Here is a 12,304-nt window from a genome sequence, read left to right as displayed (position 1 = left end):
GGAGGGTCGGCAACCAACGGACGCAGATTTAAGATAATTAGCAAAAGAACCAGAAGGGAAATAAGGAGTTTTTTTTTACACAGCGAATTGTTATGATCTGGAACGCACTGCCTTAAAGGATGGTAGAGCTCGATTCAATCGTAACTTTAAAAGGAGAATCGGATAAATACTTGAGTATCTCCCCACAGATACTACCTGGCCTGCTGAGTGTTGCCAGCAGTTTCTGGGTTTATTTTTGAGCTTTCACTGGAGCAGTTTTCCGGACAACCTGCAACTTGCCTCATGGGCGCAGCTTCAAGCACAACTTTCTTGGGCTCTTCTCACACACAAGATCACACTTTACTTTCCGACACACGCGCTTTAAAATCTGCCGTTTCCGCACACAGCGTCCTGCGCCATGAGAATTTGAAAGACCTTCCGCTCATGGCCTGCAATCGCTCCTTTTTTTTTCTTTCAACCGCCATTCGCTGCCCGTCGCTCACGCAACTCAACTGCTGAGAGAAAAGAGCCAACAAGCATCAAAACAAAAACCAGTTCTTCAGTTACCATCCCCTGGATCACAAGATTCCCCAAGTAAATTTCGTGAGCAATCGGGCGGCTGTCTTTCCAGAGACCAGCCCTGCTTTCGTCGTGTTTGTCTGTCTGACTGTGGAAGGAAGAAAATGCTGGGAGAAGAGGCGGGTTTGAACTGTGGAACATCAAGTACAGGCATGTGAGAGTGCTGGGATTTGATGGAATGGATAGGTTTTCGCCACCAACAAAAAATATTTCTTGTGTATACTTAAGATTAATATATTGCTGCATTTTATTCGTGTGTGTGGCAGAGGATAAAAAGTTATGCCGTGACTCGGATTCGAACCGAGGTTGCTGCGACCACAACGCAGAGTACTAACCACTATACGATCACGGCACCACACCTCAGTTGTCATTACAGTACGCGAACCACAGCAATAAGCAGCGCCTCAAATTGTGTCAGAACAGCGGTCCAGCCCCTCCCACGGCCCATCCTTTAAATATCCACCCAGCAATTTCACCAGTGCTGGTTTCATCAACTTGTGCTTCTTTTTGAATTGTTCTCGGTATTATCTGTCCTGATCCTTTACTTGGCCCATGAGAATCCTAGAATCATGGAAAGGCAACAGCACGGAAGGAGGCCATTCGGCCCATCGAGTCCCCGCCGGCTCCATGCAAGAGCAATCCAGCTGGTCCCACTCCCCCGCCCCATTCCGGTAGTCCTGCAATTCCTTTCCTTTCAAGTACTTATCCAGTTCCCTTTTGAAGGCCATGATTGAATCTGCCTCCACCACCCCCTCGGGCAGTGCATTCCAGATCCTAATCACTCGCTGTGTAAAAAAGTTTTTCCTCATTTCATCTTTGGTTCTTTAGCCAATCACCTTAAATCTATGCCCTCGGATGCTTGACCCTTCCACCAATGGGAACAGTTTCTCTCCATCTGCTCTGTCTCGACAATTCATGATTTTGAATACCTCCATCAAATCTCCTCGCAACCGTCTCTGTTCCAAGGAGAACAACCCCAGCTTCTCCAGTCTGTCCATGTAACGAAAGTCCCTCATCCCTGGAATCATTCTTGTAAATCTCCTCTGCACCCTCTCTGAGGCCATCAGATCTTTCCTAAAGTGCGGTGCCCAGAACTGGACACAATGCTCCAGTTGTGGCCAAACCAGTGTTTTACAAAGTTTCATCATGACTTCCATAATTTTTTACTCTATGCCTCTATTTATAAAGCCTACGATCCAGTATGCTTTTTAACCGCTTTCTTAACCTGCCTTGTCACCTTTAACGATTTGTGCACATATACCCCAGATCTCTCTGTTCCTGTACCCCTTTTAGAGTTGTGCCCTCTAGTTTATTTTGCCTCCCCTCGTTCTTCCTCCCGAAATGTATCACTTCGCATTTTTCTGTGTTAAATTTCATCTGCCACGTGTCCGCCCATGCCACCAGCCTGTCTATATCCTCTTGAAGTCTATCACTATCCTACTCACTGGCCACTCCCTTCCAGGTTTTGTGTCATCTGCACATTTTGAAATTGTGGCCTGTGCATCCAAGTCCAAGTCATTAATATATATCAAGAAAAGCAGTGGTCCCAGCACCGACTACACGGCATCTACAAATTTGTCCAATGCCCCTAGAGTGAAGCGGGATCACTTTTCACTCGTAAACCAGCAACCCTGATGTTAAAATCATCTGCCGGAGAAAGACGCGATTTCAGCGCGGTGACACTGGGCCAGAGTAAAGTTCAGTTAATGTGATTGCCGAGTGGCGAGGGAGTCAAAGGATATGGGGAAAAGGCGGAAAAGTGAAGTTGAGGTAAAAATCAGATCAGCCATGATATCATTAAATGGCGGAGTAGGCTCGAAGGGCCAAATGGCCGACTCCTGCTCCTATCTCTTATGGTCTTATGATCTTATGGTGGTGAGAGGGTGGATTTGGAACTCCTGTGCGGCTGCTTTGCGCAGGTAACACGACTTGTTCCAAACTAAACCATTAATTCACCGAGCTAAAGTTTGAGGTTGCAGCGACAAGAACCTGATTACATTAATTACAGGAAATTAATGAAACTCTGTGAAAGATGAATAATTGTTGTAATCGCCATTGATCAACCGATAACTTTCTGCTGCAGACTGACAGAAACACTGACATGGACACTGGGTGAGAGAGAATCTTTAATCAGTTTCAACAACAACAACTACAAATACAACGGGCATTTATATCACACATTTAACGTAGCAAAACGTCCCAAGGTGCTTCACGGGAGCTTTTTTAAACAAAATTTGACACTGAGCCACAGAAGGAGATATTAGAAGCAAAATACTGCAGATGCTGGAAATCTGAAATTAAAACAGAAAATGCTGTAAATAATCAGCAAGTCAGGCAGCGTCTGTGGAGAGAGAAACAGAGTTAACGTTTCAGGTCAATGACCCTTCGTCAGAAATGGAGAAAGTTGAAGATTAAACAGTTTTTAAGCAAGTACAAAGTCAGGAAAAGGGATGGGGGAGGAAGGGGAGGGGAGGAAAGAACAAAAGGGAAGATCTCTGATAGGGTGGAGGGCAGGAGTGATTAAATAACAAAAGGGATGATGGTGCAAGGCAAGGAGGGTGGTAATGGGACAAGTAAAGAAACAAAAGATGGGTCTAGAGGAGCTGTAAATGGCAACATTAGAACCACAATCAGCACTTGGTCTCCGAAAAAATGTGAGCAGTGTTTATGTTCTCGAGTTGTTGAAATCAATGTTGATGTCAGAAGGTTGTAAAGAGACTAATCGAAAGATGAGGTGCTGTTTCTCGAGCTTCCGTTGAGCTTCATTGGAACAGTGTAAGAGGCCGAGGACAGAGAGGTCAGAGTGGGAGTGGGACGGGGAATTAAAATGACAAGTGACCGGCAGGTCAGGGTCAAGCTTGTGGACTGAGCAGAAGTGTTCAGCAAAGCGATCACCCAATCTGCGTTTGGTCGCCCCAATGTAGAGGAGGCCGCATTGCGAGCAGCGAGTACAGTATAGTAAATTGAAAGAAGTACAAGTAAATCACTGTTGCACCTGGAAGGAATGTTTGGGGCCCTGGGAGGTGGGAAGGGAGCAGGTGAAAAGGCAGCAGTTGCATGGGAAGGTGCGGTGGGAGGAGAGCGGGTGTTGGGGGTGATGGAAGAGTGGACCAGGGTGTTGAGGAGGGAGCAGTCGCTTCAGAATGTTGAAAGGGGAGTGGAGGGGGTGTTGTGTTTGTTGGTGGCATTCCGCTGGAGGTGGTTGAAATGGGGGAAGATGGTACGTTGAATGTAGAGGCTGGTGGGGTGGAAAGGAAGGACAAGAGGAACCCTGTCATGGTTCTGGGAGGGAGGGTGTGAGGGCAGAAGTGGAGGAAATGGGACGGACACGGTCAAGGGCCCTGTTAACTACAGTGGAGGGGAATCATCGGTTGAGGAGAAAGGAAGACTTATCGGAAGCACTGGTGTGGAAGGTGGCATCGTCAGAACAGATGTGATGGAGACAGAGAAACTGGGAGAAGGGAATAGAGTCCTTACAGGAAGCGGAGTGGGAGGAAGTGTAATCAAGGTAGCTGTGAGGGTCGGTGGGCTTATAATAGATATTGGTTGACAGCCTATCCGCGGAAATGGAGATAGAGAGGTCGAGGAAGGGAAGGGAAGATTCGGAGATGGACCGTGTGAAGGCGAGGGAAGGGTGGAAATTGGAAGCAACCTTGATGACATTTCCCAGTTCAGGGCGGGAGCAGGAAACGGCATCGATACAGTCATCAATGTACCAGAAAAAGAGGTGAGGGAGGGGAGCTGAGTAGGACTGGAACAAAGAATGTTCCACGTATCCCACAAAAAAGGGAGGCATAGCTAGGACCCATAAGGGTTCCCATAGCAACACCTTTTATTTGGAGGAAGTGAGTGGAGTCAAAGGAGAAGTTGTTCAATGTAAGAACAAGTTCAGCCAGGCAGAGGAGGGTGGTGGATGGAGACTGGTTGCGTCTTCGTTCAAGGAAGAGGCAGGACGCCCTGGAGGGAGATGGAGGTGTCGACGGACTGGACGTCCACAGAAAAAAAGGAGACAGTTCGGGCTGGGCAACTGGAAACTGTTTAAGTGGCGGAGGATGTCGGAAGAGTCATGGATGAAGGTCGGAATAGACTGGAGGAGGGGAGAGAAAATAGAGTCGAGATAGGAAGAAATTGGTTCCGTGGGACGAGAACAGGCTGAGACGATGGATCTACCAGGGCAGTCCTGTTTGTAGATCTTGGGAAGGAGGTTGAAGTTGGCTGTGCGGGGTTGGGGGACTGTGAGGTTGGAGGCCATGGGGGAAGATCTCCAGAGGAGATGAGGTCAGTAACGGTCTGGGAAACTATGGCTTGATGTTCGGTGGTGGGGTCATGGTCCAGGGGAAGGTAGGCGGAGGTATCGGAGAGTTGGCGTTCAGCCTCCACTAGGGAGAGGTCTGTTCGCCTCACAACAACAACAGAGCCGCCCTTGTCAGCAGGTTTAATGACAATGTCAGGATCGGACTCGAGAGAACGGAGTGCTGCAAGTTCAGAGGGAGGGAGGTCAGAGTGAGTGAGGGGAGTAAAGAAATTGAGACGGTCGATGTTACGCTGGCAGTTCGCAATGAAAAGTTCAAGAGAGGGTAAGAGGATAGAGGGAGGGGTCCAGGTGGAACGGGAATTCTGAAGATGGGAGAAAGGGTCCGCTGTGCGGGGGCAAGACTCCTGGCCAAAGAAATGGGCGCGGAGGTGAAGGCGATGGAAGAAGAGCTCAGCATCGAGTCCAGCTCGAAACTCATTGAGGTGGGGGCGTACGGGGATGAAGCTGAGGCCTTTGCTGAGGACTGACGTTCGGTGTCAGAGAGGGGAAGGTCAGAGGGAATGGTGAAAACACGACAAAGAGATTGGAGGGAGGGATGGGGTCAGAGGAAAGTGAAGGGGAAGAAGGATCGGAAGAGGTGTTGGTATCTAAGAGTTGTTGAAACTTGCGGTCCTTGACACCTGAAAGGAAGGAAAAAAGTTTTTTTCATTAAAGCGCCGGATGAGGCGAAGGATGAAATGGAACTGCGGACCAGGACAGCTCTGAAGTAGAGAGAGTCGGTGCTGCTGAAGAGAGAGTGTTTGATCAGGTTTCTACTAAAACTCACTTTCACAGACACATCTCCTTCCTCAGCAACTGTGTCCGGCTCCGACTTATTCCACGTGGATTCCAACTTCAATTCCACCCTTCATGTTTCGGATCCGCCCATGATTCCAGATATCTCCATGATATTCAGCGTTCCTCCAACCACTGCTCCCGCCGCTTCCTGAGATCCACGCTCAACGCCACGCACCGCCACATGCTCACTCTCGACCTCTCTCTCCACGCATGGTTTTTATCCCATCCGCGCCATTATTGCATTTACCGTTTGATGTGTTGGTTCCTTCATTATATTCATCCAGAAGTCCAGGGTCTCGGTCCAATCCGAAGCCACGGTGGATGAATTTTGCATTGCTCACTGAACTCTGCTCAAATCAGCAAAGTCCCGATTGGCGGCCGGAGGTGTTGCGAGTGGAAGATGTGAATAACGTGAAGTATCAATCAAAGTGCACAATTTCTGTTTAATCTTCAACCTTTTCCAGTTCTGACGACGGATCATCGACCTGAAACGTTAACTCTGTTTCTCTCTCCACAGATGCTGCCTGACTTGCAGATTATTTACAGCATTTTCTGTTTTTTTTTTCTAATTTCCAGCATCGGCAGTATTTTGCTTCTCATATCTCCTTCTGTGGTTGTGTCAAATTTTGTTTGAAAACGTGACTGTGAAGCCCCTTGGGATCTTTTGCTACCTTAAAGGAGCTTTATAAATCCTACAGGCCGAGCAGTTCCAGCTGTGGTGTGGTGCCGTGATCGTATAGTGGTTAGTACTCTGCGTTGTGGCCGCAGCAACCTCGGTTCGAATCCGAGTCACGGCATAGTTTTTGTCTTCTGCCTCTCTTGCTCATCGAATGCAGTAATATTTCAATCTTTAATACATGAAATAAAACCAAATATTCCATCAAATCCCGGCACTCTCACATGCCTGTACTTCATGTGCCGCAGTTCAAACCCACCTGTTCTCCCAGCTTTTTCTTCCTTCCACAGTCAATAGGCCGCCTTTACATTCCTCCTTCCATTTCATGAACATTGCCGACTCTAACATTCACTTTCACGATCTCACGCCTTTAAGTTTGTTCTGCGCCGACCGCTGTTTCTATTGGGCACATGTCCCATTCACACCAATGTTCATTTGTGCCTTGAAACCAGTCGACACATTTCGATCTGCGTGACCGCTCGACAGACAAACACGACGAAAGCAGGGCTGGTCTCTGGAAAGACAGCCGCCCGATTGTTCACGAAATTCACTTGGGTGATCTTGTGATCCAGGGGATGGTAACTGAAGAACTGGTTTTTGTTTTGATGCTTGTTGGCTCTTTTCTCTAAACAGTTGATTTGCGTGAGCGACGGGCAGCGCTACAGAGCTGCGAATGGCGGTTGAAAGGTTCACATTTGGCAAGTTGGGGCGGTGCAGTAAGATCGGAAGTGTTCCGCCTTGATCTTAATAGTTCTGTTGAAGCGTGAGATTGAAGCGAGTCGAGGATAAATGTAAAGAGCGCCTGTGGGGAAAAAGGAGCGATTACAGGCCATGAGCAGAAGGTCTTTCAAATTCTCGTGCCGCAGGACGCTGTGTGTGGAAACGGCAGATTTTAAAGCGCGTGTGTCGGAAAGTAAAGTGCGATCTTGTGTGTGAGAAGAGCACAAGAAAGTTGTTCTTGAAGCTGCGACCTTGAGGCAAGTTGCAGGTTGTCAGGAAAACTGCTCCAGTGAAAGCACAAAAATAAACCCTGAAACTGCTGGCAACACTCAGCAGGTCAGGTCGTATCTGTGGGGAGATACTCACTTTACCGGGGCCTCATTGTGCATTGATTAATATTAAACACCTGCACAAGATGGACGTGTTGCACCTCAACAAGGCTGGGACCAATTTCCAGGCAGGGAAGTTCCTCTTGACTGAACAGAGAGCAATGCCGGCCGTTTTTGGGCGTCAGCTATTTTCAATCTGTATTAACGACTTAGATGAAGGGACCGAGTGCAATGTGTCCAAGTTTGCTGACGATACAAAGATAGATAGGAAAGTAAACTGTGAGGAGGACACAAAGTGTCTGCAAAGGGATATAGACAGGTTAAGTGAGTGGGCAAGAAGGTGGCAGATGGAGTATAATGTGTGGAAATGTGAGGTTATTCACTTTGGTGGGAAGAATAAAAGAACAGAATATGTTTTAAATGGCGAGAAATCATTAAACGTTGGTGAAATTAAAAAGGAAATTAGGAAAGCAAAGAGAGGGCATGAAAAAATAGGCCTCTTGCGCATCCACGATTTTCATCGCTCCACCATTGGCGGCCGTGCCTTCAACCGACTGGGCCCAAAGCTCCGGATTTCCCTCCATAAACCTCTCCGCCTCTCGACCTCTCTCTCCTCCCTTAAGACACTTAAAACCTACCTCACCTGTCCCAATATCTCCTTATGTGGCTCCGTGTCACATTTTGTTTGATAATCGCTCCTGTGAAGCGCCTTGGGACGTTTTACTCCGTTAAAGGCGCGATAAAAATGCAAGTTGTTGTTGTTGTTGGGGTGGTGAAAGGGTTTTCTTTCTTTTTATGACTCTTTTCTATCTCTCTATTTCTTTCCTTTCTCGGACTCTGTTTTCCGGGTCTGTTTACTGACACACATTACAATCTGTGTCACTCGGTGTCTAACAATGTGAGGCAATGTGTTTTATTCCCGCTGTGTTATCTCTCTGGCGGTTTGCTGATAAATGTTTAACTCTCGGCCTGTTCCCGTTAATGGTCACAAGCAGTAACAGACAGACAGAGCGTGTCTGACCGCCCTGAGATGTGGAAAAGGCATCAGTTTAGGACAAATGCATCAAATCAAATGTTCATCGGGCACCGAGAGAGACAAAAACCAGAGAGAAAGGCAGAAGGAAATAGAGAAATAAAAGCTAAATACAGACATCCTTGATGTCTCTCTATTCCATCCCCAACCGTTCAGTGTCGGGTAAAAATGTCAGTGTAAATAAATGTTTGAGAATCGGCCCATGGAAGATGAAACAAAATAACAGAAAACTGCTGAAACCCAGGATCGAACCAGGGCCCTTTTCAATCTGTTGAACGCTCGCCCCATTGAGCTGTTTCAGCCCCACTGTGAACCGCACTTTGAGACTTCCTCTTGGAATAAAATATAACTCCGAGTGGAATTGCCCCTCCCGCTCATTCCTCACTTCGGGAGAATGAGACCGACCATCAAGGAGAGATTTTCTGAGACTGTCGTTGAATCTCATTTATATTAAACATTCCTTGAACTCTCTGCCGGGGGGATTCAGAGCTGGGGTTCGCCATGAACCAGCTTCCCCTCAATTCCCAGCTTTATCAGTGAATCGACCAACAAACGCTCGAGAGAGCTCAGGTTATATTAATAATAAAAACAGAAAATGCGGGAAACACTCAGCAGGTCAGGCAGCATCTGTGGAGAGAGAAACATCCTTTCAGGCCGATGACATTTCATCAGAACTTTCCCCACAGATGCTGCCTGACCTGCTGAGTATTTCCAGCATTTTCTGTTTTTACTTCAGATTTCCATCATCTGCAGTATTTTTCTTTTGTTTTACAGCTTGTATTAATGTTCTGCTGATGATATCTTAATATTATCTTATTTTTGGCCACTTTAATTAAGTTCACGGACAAATTCTTCCATCATCCCTTCTCCCACATCGCTTCTCTCTCATTCATTCTTTTCTCCTTTCAATCCAGAAGAGGGCGGGAATCAGAGCTCACCCCCACCCCCGAACCCTCCGCACACAGACCCCCGTCGACCACTCCTTCTGATCCAAGAGACAATTCAATATATTACACTCTGTATAAACACTGAAAGCTGACACACCAGGGGAGATCGCACGGTGTTGCACACGGAGTGAAATAAACTGAAGTGTTTATAAAAAGTTACAGATCACAACACGTGTCTCTGTCTCTCTCCGCCATCCTGGCCCGTGCTGTGTTATCCGTTCTCACCCAATGTGTTACTGGTAATTTTGTGGAAGTGCATGACGGGATACTTGACTATATTAACTCTTTATTAACTCACATGATAGGATTAGCCACAAACACAAAGTAAGCACAATTGTGTAATTGCGTTTGAGCCTTGGTATGTTGATAATTAGGCCGAGCACAGCCAGGCCTTCCTTGAGAGAAGGACAGAATATAATAATAATAGAGTTGATGAATGGCCATGAAGCCTTGAGACTGGCTCCAGCCTTACTGATAACAAGGAACAGGAATGCAGAGAGAAAGAAAATAGCTGACATCTGCTCAGGCCTACGTGATGGCTATGGATGTTCGGCGGCTGGCTCACTACTTGATTGACCAACTACCTGAGCCAATAAAGAATGTACGTGTACGCCCATATTCTGTAACAGGTGGGCGTTGCCTCATGAATTGTATAAACATGAACTGATTCATTGACTCGGCGAATTTGCACCCTCAACCATTGTTTGAGGTGCACATCCACTTGTATACAAGTTGGGGTTCAATAAGGTTTCTCCTTGTACTACTTGTTTGGGTGTTAATGCATTTGTATAGTGTCAAGTTTCGACAGTTTTCATCAACATCTTTGAATGTGGCAGCACAAGTTGGTGAAACCGTTAAAACAGCATCCGGTTCCTTGGCTTAATAATAGAGAAATAGAGCACAAAAGCAAGGAAGTTATGTTAAACGTTTATAAATCATTGTTCAGGCCTCATCTGAAGTATTGTGTCCAATTCTGGGCACTATAACTTATTAAGGATGTCAAGGTTTTGGAGAGGATGGAGAGGAGATTTACCAGAATTATACCAGGGGTGGGGTTTAGTTGTGTGGAGAGACTCGAGAACCTGGGATTGTTCTGCTTCGAGCAATGAAGGTTAAGGGTAGAAGTAACCCACGTGTTCAAAATTAAGAGGGGTTTTGATCGAGTAAATAAGGAGAAACTTCACCCACTGGCGGGAGGGTCGGCAACCAACGGACGCAGATTTAAGAGAATTGGCAAAAGAACTAGAGGGAAATACAGAGGTTTTTTTACACAGCAAATTGTTATGATTTGGAACGCACTGCCTTAAAGGATGGTGGAGCTCGATTCAATCGTAACTTTAAAAGGAGAATTCGGTAAATACTTGAGTCTCTCTCCACAGATACTACCTGACCTGCTGAGTGTTGCCAGCAGTTTCTGGGTTTATTTTTGATCTTTCACTATAGCAGTTTTCCTGACAACCTGCAACTTGCCTCAAGGGCGCAGCTTCAAGCACAACTTTCTTGTGCTCTTCTCACACACAAGATCACACTTTACTTTCCAACACACGCTCTTTAAAATCTGCCGTTTCCGCACACAGCGTCCTGCGCCACGAGAATTTGAAAGACCTTCCGCTCATGGCCTGTAATCGCTCCTTTTTCCCCACAGGCGCTCTTTACATTTATCCTCTACTCGATTCAATCGCACGTTTCAACAGAACTATTAAGATCAAGGCGGAACACTTCAGATCTTACTGCACCGCCCCAACTTGCCAAATGTGAACCTTTCAACCGCCATTCGCAGCTCTGTAGCGCTGCCCGTCGCTCACGCACATCAACTGCTGAGAGAAAAGAGCCAACAAACATCAAAACAAAAACCAGTTCTTCAGTTACCATCCCCTGGATCACAAGATTCCCCAAGTTAATTTCGTGAACATTCGGGCGGCTGTCTTTCCAGAGACCAGCCCTGCTTTCGTCGTGTTTGTCTGTCGAGCGGTCACGCAGATCGAAATGTGTCGACTGATTTCAAGGCACAATTGAACATTGGTGCGAATGGGACATGTGCCCAATAGAAACAGCGGTCGGAGCAGAACAAACTTAAAGGAGTGAGATCGTGAAAGTGAATGTTAGAGTCGGCAATGGAGCAGGAAAGTGTCCATGAAATGGAAGGAGGAAAGTCAAGGCGGCCTATTGACTGTGGAAGGAAGAAAAAGCTGGGAGAAGAGGCGGGTTTTAACTGTGGAACATCAAGTACAGGCATGTGAGAGTGCTGGGATTTGACGGAATTGAAAGGTTTTCACCAAAACATTTTTCTTTCATGTTCTGAAGATTCATTTCTTGCTGCATCCTCTCAGCACATGTGGGAAAGGAAAAAATCGGTAAATGAAACTCTGTGGAGACTCGGATTCGCACCGATGTTCTGCGACCACAACGCAGAGTGTTAATCACAAAACGATCACGACGCAGCACATGAGGTGTGGCAGTTGTGCCCCAACAACATTAATGGCACGCATGACACTGCTGAGAAAAGAAAGATTTTGGTGATGAGGCTAAAATAATTAACAGCTCAAATTATGGCAGCGGTGGGATTCGAACCCACGCCCCCGCAGCGACTGGAGCCTAAATCCAGCGCCTTAGACCGCTCGGCCACGCTACCATTTCACAAGGGTGTTGTCCAGAATCTCGGAACTGGTGATTGGAAAGCAGCTTTCCGACTCTGACCTTTGAGTCCAAGATTTTTGCCTTGAAAGAATCAAATAAAAGGGCTTTCTTTGCACTGTTCTTGCGACCAGGTGGCTGAGTGGTTGAGGTGATGGACTGCTAATCCATTGAGCTTTGCCAGAATGGTTTTGTATCCCAGCCGCGCCATTACTGCCTTTTTTTGATCGTTCATGGGATGTGGGCATCGCTGGCGAGGCCACCATTTATTCCCATCCCTAATTGCCCTTGAGAAGGTGGTGGTGAGCCGCCTTC

The 12,304-nt window shown here is 46.8% G+C and overlaps 3 non-coding genes across 3 annotated transcripts; 1 reads left to right on the top strand and 2 right to left on the bottom strand.

Annotated features, from left to right (window-relative positions):
• Positions 1-838: 838 nt before the first annotated feature.
• On the bottom strand, positions 839-910 carry trnah-gug (transfer RNA histidin (anticodon GUG)). Its single transcript has one exon. It is a non-coding gene; the product is annotated as a tRNA-His (tRNA).
• Positions 911-6,375: 5,465 nt separating this feature from the next.
• Positions 6,376-6,447, top strand: trnah-gug (transfer RNA histidin (anticodon GUG)). The gene has a single exon. It is a non-coding gene; the product is annotated as a tRNA-His (tRNA).
• A 5,458-nt stretch (positions 6,448-11,905) lies between these two features.
• Positions 11,906-11,987, bottom strand: trnal-uag (transfer RNA leucine (anticodon UAG)). The gene has a single exon. It is a non-coding gene; the product is annotated as a tRNA-Leu (tRNA).
• Positions 11,988-12,304: the final 317 nt, after the last annotated feature.

This window comes from Heptranchias perlo, chromosome 35 (assembly GCF_035084215.1).
Source record: "Heptranchias perlo isolate sHepPer1 chromosome 35, sHepPer1.hap1, whole genome shotgun sequence".
Taxonomy (NCBI): domain Eukaryota; kingdom Metazoa; phylum Chordata; class Chondrichthyes; order Hexanchiformes; family Hexanchidae; genus Heptranchias; species Heptranchias perlo.
This window is presented reverse-complemented; position numbering and strand designations above follow the sequence as displayed.